The 6,571-nt window shown below is 41.1% G+C and overlaps 1 pseudogene; it reads left to right on the forward strand.

The window, feature by feature from the left end:
• Positions 1-6,270: 6,270 nt before the first annotated feature.
• Positions 6,271-6,369, forward strand: LOC137097629 (5S ribosomal RNA; annotated as a pseudogene).
• The last annotated feature ends 202 nt before the right edge of the window (positions 6,370-6,571 follow it).

Consider the following 6,571-nt stretch of genomic DNA (forward strand, 5'->3'; position numbering starts at 1 on the left):
CAATGTATGATCTTGGAAATTCTTTGTTACAGGTGACTTGAAGATGGTTCTGATGCCACTTGATGAGATCCTCAAAGGCTTTTATGACTCTGCCATGTTTTATTATTCTGACATCCCGCAAGAGAATCCCATCTCTGCTAAAGCCACAAATGACTTGAGCGGTTTTCTAGACGTCCTTGAACTGCTTGTGGCCTCTCGGATCCAGGTACCGCTGAACCTTTCCTGCCAGCGGATGTTGTTTCTGAATGCTTCCTGTGTTTTGGGCCTTGTCACTGCACCTGTTCATGATTTCGTCAAGAAAAAGTCCATTGTCCTGCTTAAAAAATGCATTCTTCACAAAGTTGGCGAAGACCTCATCAAAAGAAAGGTGCCTCCTTCCTCCGACAAGGATTCTTACATCAAGGCAGATACATCAGTGCTTGCTGGTGCCGTCCTGCAGTTTCTGAATTCTGGGAGGATGAACATGCTGCTTGTTAGTGAGAAGAGAAGTCATTTCGGAGGCATGCAAGTTGAGCCTGAAGAGAGTCCCTGTATCAGTGCTGATCAAGTGACCCTCAGAGCCTTCAGCCTGGTTTTTCTGAAAGCATTAGAGATAAAAATCCTGGATTCTGAAGCTGAAGCCCAAGGTAATGTGTTTTTCCTTTCTTTTCAAAGTAATGTAAAGTGTGCAGTTTCTCACAGACTCAACATACTGTTCTCAGTTACTATGAATGCAAAAGGATGTGCGCAGGAAATTTGCAGGTGATGAGGTGGTTGTGTTTCTAACTATTTCTTTTCTGGGGAGCCATAGCAAGACTTTCTGGGTTTGAAGAGGTTTTTGAAGCCTCGTATCTCATTTCAGTCACATAACATTCCTGGGTTAATCTTATTGCATAAATTAATTCACTTCTGTCTTCATTTTTGGAAGGAATTTTAATTTATTATTCTATTAAAGCAAGCAGTGGTTAAAACAGTTATCCTATATCATTTGCACATTTCACTCTTGGGACTCTTTCTTTTTTACATGTGGAAAAGAAATGTGTAGTTTCTAAACATAGGCAGTCCCCAAATTACAAACATCTGATTTACAAATGGCTCCTAGTTAGGAATGGGGGAGAGACATCAGGAAGCGAGAGGAATCAACTCCTTGGAATAGGAATTTGCTTCTGAAGGAGTTATTTTCATGGGGAAAAAGGAGGCTCCACTGGAGCTTTTCTCCAATCCTTGTTTCCATAACAAACCAAATCGTTCAAAATCCAATTCTCACAGGGACAGAAAGTGAGGGGAAATCTTCTGAACACAGACAGCAAAAAAGACACCACATGGCTGTTAGACTTTTTTGGGAAAATGGCATTCATAACATTTTTGGAAAGGAAAAATGATATATCCTTTTGGCAAATGTGAATCTCCATGAACATCTGGAGACTACCTTTGGAAAACGCCTAGTCAAGGACTTTGTTAGAAGTCAACCCTTTGAAAAAGTGATGTTCACAAGCATTCATGTAATGCAGCGTTTCTCAACCTGGGGGTCGCGAGGGCGTGAAAGAGGGGTCACCAAAGGCCATCAGAAAACACAGTATTTTCTGTTGGTCATGGGTTATCTGTGGGAAGTTTGGCCCAATTATATCATTGGTGGGGTTCAGAATGCTCTTTGATTGTAGGTGAACTATAAATCCCAGCAACTACAACTCTATAATGTCAAGGTCTATTTTCCCCAAACTCCACCAGGGTTCACATTTGGGCATATTGAGTATTTGTGCCAAGTTTATTTATTTGCTTATTTGCTTTATTTCTATACCGCGTATTTTAGTCCAGATCCATCATTGTTTGAGTCCACAGTGCTCTCTGGATGTAGGTGAACTACAACTCCAAAATTCAAGATCATTGCCCACCAAACCCTTGTAGTATTTTCTGTTGGTCATGGGAGTTCTGTGTGCCAAGATCGGTTCAATTCCATCGTTGGTGGAGTTCAGAATGCTATTTGATTGTAGGTGAACTATAAATCCCAGCAACTACAACTCCGAAATGACAAAATCAACCCCCGCCCCCAAAAACTCCACCAATATTCAAATTTGGGCGTATCGGGTATTTGTGCCAAATTTGGTCCAGTGAATGAAAATGCATCCTGCATATCAGATATTTACATTACAATTCATAACAGTAGCAAATTACAGTTATGAAGTAGCAACAAAAGTAATTTTATGGTTGTGGGCCACCACAGCATGGGGAACTGTATTAAGGGGTCGTGGCATTAGGAAGGTTGAGAAACACTGATGTAATGGCACACATCAGGAGAGAATGCTTCTGGAACATGGCCATACAGCCTGAAAAATTTACAACAACCCAGTGATTCTGGCCATGACAGCCTTCAACAGTACCTGTTCCAACTTACATACAGATTCAACGTCAGAACAAAGTTACAGAATCTCCTAACTTGAAGACTACCCATGATGTCAAAATGGTTCTAGATTGTCTATTAACTTGTCCCCTCCCTTCTCTTTTGGTAGCTCATTTAGAGAGTGTAATGTCTCCATTGCTGACTTTCCTAAAAAGATACTTGAGGCCTTCTGCCTGCGCCCGCCCATTGGAGCATCCCTGCGAGTGGCTTTCTGTGCTGTTTATAGAGCAAGACGATGACCTGTTTGAAGCTTCCAAAGCGTTATTAACAATTTACGTAAAAATTGAGAGGTTAGTATCTGCTTTTTCTTCCTTTGATAAGAAATGGTCATCAATAACATGAAGAAAATAACAAGTGAATTTGTAAACAATTTTCGCCAGCAATGTATCACTTAGAGTATAACTCGACACAAGGCCTGATCTAACAGTTTTTACTGTCAATTTCTGAAGTTTTGTGTATGTTTTAGAATTTGCTGCCGAGCCAGTTAGATGTGATTTTAGTTTTCCTGTGCAGAAAATAGTATGTCAAATAAGCATAGAAGATTATTAGAGAAAGAATCAAATGTTGTAGAATTGTCTACTCCAAGCATGGGCAAATTTGGACCCTTTCAGGGTTTTGGACTTCAACTCCCACCATTCCTAACAGCCTCAGACCCTCTTCTTTCCCCCCTCAGCCACTTAAGCTGAGGGGGAGTCCAAAACACTGGAAGGGCCCAAGTTTGCGCATGCCTGGTCTACTCCATCAATAAAGAAAAGAGAATCAAACCACAGAATTGTTGACAAATAGATTTCAGCTACAGAAATTAAATTAGATGAAAGTCCTTAGATGGCCACTGGCTGGTTTGCTTCTGAGAATTATCAACAGCAAAATATTTATTACCATTAGCAACAGCTATTTGGATTTTTTGTTAAATGTGTCTCCAAAGCACCTGAAATCACAACCAATTGTGCAAAAGTTTGCGGACCATTCAGAGGTTGTGCTTTCAAAAGTTAAATTGAAAAGAGGGGCAAAATTAAGAAAATCAGAATTACTTTCTTGGAAAGAGTCAAGGAACTGTGGCAAAGCAGAGAGAAGAAAATCACTCAGTGTTTCTTTGAACCGGCACGTTTGTAACAGGGAATTGAGTTGCACTGCGTATCCAAGCAAGGAGAAGGTGATGCTCACCTGTAGTCAAGAAAACTAAGCACAAATTAAGGAGCAAAATGTAGGAAGACAAGTATTTCCTTTTTTAAAACTAATATTTACATCTTTTCTCATGTATTTTGCATGCAGTTCCCTGCTGCTTTTAGTCAATTTGCTTCAAACTAATAAGCCGGGTTTTCATGTTTTTGTATTATTGTCAAATACAAGTTCCTAGCAGGCAGTCATAGGCCAGTAGAAAAAAAAAAACATGGCATGTGATGACGATGCTGATTATGCTTTATTTGTAGCCTGCTCTATTTCCCCATGGGGACTCAGGGTGGCTCCCAACACAATGCAAACATTCAATGCCAGTATAAAACAAGAAAAATATAAAAACACACAATACATTAGAATACATTATATAGTGAATTAAAACAGGTAAATTAAATAATTATCCATAAATAAACATCATTTAAACAATTCAAAGTCAGCTAAGATAGAGTGCCAAATCCGTTTCCTTTCTGTTCCATTCGTCAGTGTTGCAAACTTTATGTTCCGCAATATGCCTCCAGCTTCGTAATGCGAGTGAATATGCATTAATAAGGGAGTCAGTCAGCAGGGAATCTAAATAACATAACGAATTCACATTTAACACTAGCCCTAGGATTAGAGGGAAGGTTCGTGAGTTCCAGCAACTACAATTTCATGAATTTATATAATAAAATAAATATAATTAATGCATTGCATAACGCTGTAAATATGTTTTAATACGTGATTTAATATATGTATTTATCTATGTTGTGCCTCTCCTTGAGCAGAAAGGAGAGGCGGCATAATAATAGAATCAGAGAGTTGGAAGAGACCTCATGGGCCATCCAGTCCAACCCTCTGCCAAGAAGCAGGAAAATTGCATTCAAAGCAACCCCAACAGATGGCCACCCAGCCTCTGTTTAAAAGCTTCCAAAGAAGGAGCCTCCACCACACTCCGGGGCAGAGAGTTCCACTGCTGAACAGCTCTCACAGTCAGGAATATTGTGTCCAATTCTGGGCACCACAATTGAAGAGAGATATTGACAAACTAGAATCTGTCCAGAGGAGGGCGACTAAAATGATCAAGGGTCTGGAGAACAAACTCTATGAAGAGCAGCTTAAAGAGCTGGGCATGTTTAACCTGAAGAAGAGAAGGCTGAGAGGAGACGTGATGAGAGCCATGTATAAATATGTGAGAGGAAGTCACAGGGATGAGGGAGCAAGCTTGTTTTCTGCTTCCCTGGAGACTAGGACACAGAACAATGGCTTCAAACTACAAGAAAGTAGATTCCATCTGAACATGAGGAAGAACTTCCTGACTGTAAGAGCTGTTCAGCAGTGGAACTCTCTGCCCCGGAGTGTGGTGGAGGCTCCTTCTTTGGAGGCTTTTAAAGAGAGGCTGGATGGCCATCTGTCAGGGGTGCTTTAAATGCAATATTCCCAAAATTTCTTCTGCCGACCCAAGACTGCCTGAGGATATTTGGCAGCCAGGGGTTGAAGCAGCATCGACGGCAGGGGGTTGGACTGGATGGCCCATGAGGTCTCTTCCAACTCTATGATTCTATGATTATGATGTGTGAATTAAACTATAGTTTGCAATTAAGCATTGATAAAGGACTTCTTGGTTAAAAAACACAACAACAGCCACGGTGCTACTTGCTATTACTTATTATACAATTGTTAATTTTCTAGAGTCTGGCATGATGCTGGTTCTGCCACGTGCCATTCAGATTATGAAACATGGACACATCAGAACGGCTGCAACCCACACTGTATCTTTTTATTTCTCCTAAAAAGTATTGCGTTTGATGCTTCCGTTCTTCTTGACTTCTTGATTTCATCCGAAACCTGTTTCCTGGAGTATTTTGTAAGATACCTAAAACTACTTGTAGAAAACTGGCCCCAGTTTGTGCAAATATCTTGGTTTCTTAATCCCACCACCTGCATAGACGTTGCTTTTCCTCTGTTATCCCAGCGGAAAGGAACTTACCACTTGGACTCAACATTACAGTGTGATTCTTGTGATCCAGAATCCTGCGCTGTGATGCTTTTGACCACTTCCATGAAACTTTCTTCATCTTGGCCGATGGACAGTCAGTCTGCAACAGCCACCAGGACTAACTGGTTGCAAGGGTTCGACAATGCTTCTTTAGTGGAACCCCTTCAGCGGCTGGTTGATTATGAAAGCTCAGATGATTCTGAGGCAGAATGCATAGGAGAGGAGTGTTTGGCTGAAGCAAAACAGCCGTCTTTGGAGCATCAATCGTGTCCAGATGAAAGTAACATTATGGAAGTGGATGATGAAGCGGGAACCTCAAAGCAAACTGTGTTACTTCTGGATGACGGAAACGTCGATGCTGCTTCAACCCCTGGCTGCCAATTATCCCCAGGCAGTCTTGGGTCGGCAGAAGAAATGCTTCAGAAATCTGTGAGATGTTTCCACGAGCTTCAAAAATTGGTTTCTAAACTACACAAAAGAAACCTGTTTCCATACAATCCGAATGCGCTCCTGAAGCTCTTGACTCAAATTTCCGCAGTCAGCAAAGCATACAAGTCTAAAGACATGCGATGCCAATGTCATAATGTGTCTTCACCCACTTGTTAGCATTTGAAATAAGTTCTAGAAACATTCTCTCCTGACGTTTTGCCTGCATCTATAGTAAGCATCCTCAGAGGTTGTGAGGACCTCACAACCTCTGAGGATGCTTGACACAGATGCAGGCAAAATGTCAGGAGAGAGAATGCCACCCTGAACACGCCCGATCTCGTCTGATCTCGGAAGCTAAGCAGGGTCAGGCCTGGTTAGTACTTGGATGGGAGACCGCCTGGGAATACAGGGTGCTGTAGAATAGTGGTTCTCAACCTTCCTAATACCGTGACCCCTTAATACAGTTCCTCATGTTGTGGTGACCCCCAACTATAAAATTATTTTCGTTGCGACTTCATAACGGTAATGTTGCTACTGTTATGAATTGTAATGTAAATATCTAATATGCAAGTTTTTCATTCTTTTCATTCATTGGATGAAATTTGGAACAAATA

The sequence above is a fragment of the Anolis sagrei genome, chromosome 9 (genome assembly GCF_037176765.1).
Source record: "Anolis sagrei isolate rAnoSag1 chromosome 9, rAnoSag1.mat, whole genome shotgun sequence".
Classification (NCBI taxonomy): Eukaryota; Metazoa; Chordata; class Lepidosauria; order Squamata; family Dactyloidae; genus Anolis; species Anolis sagrei.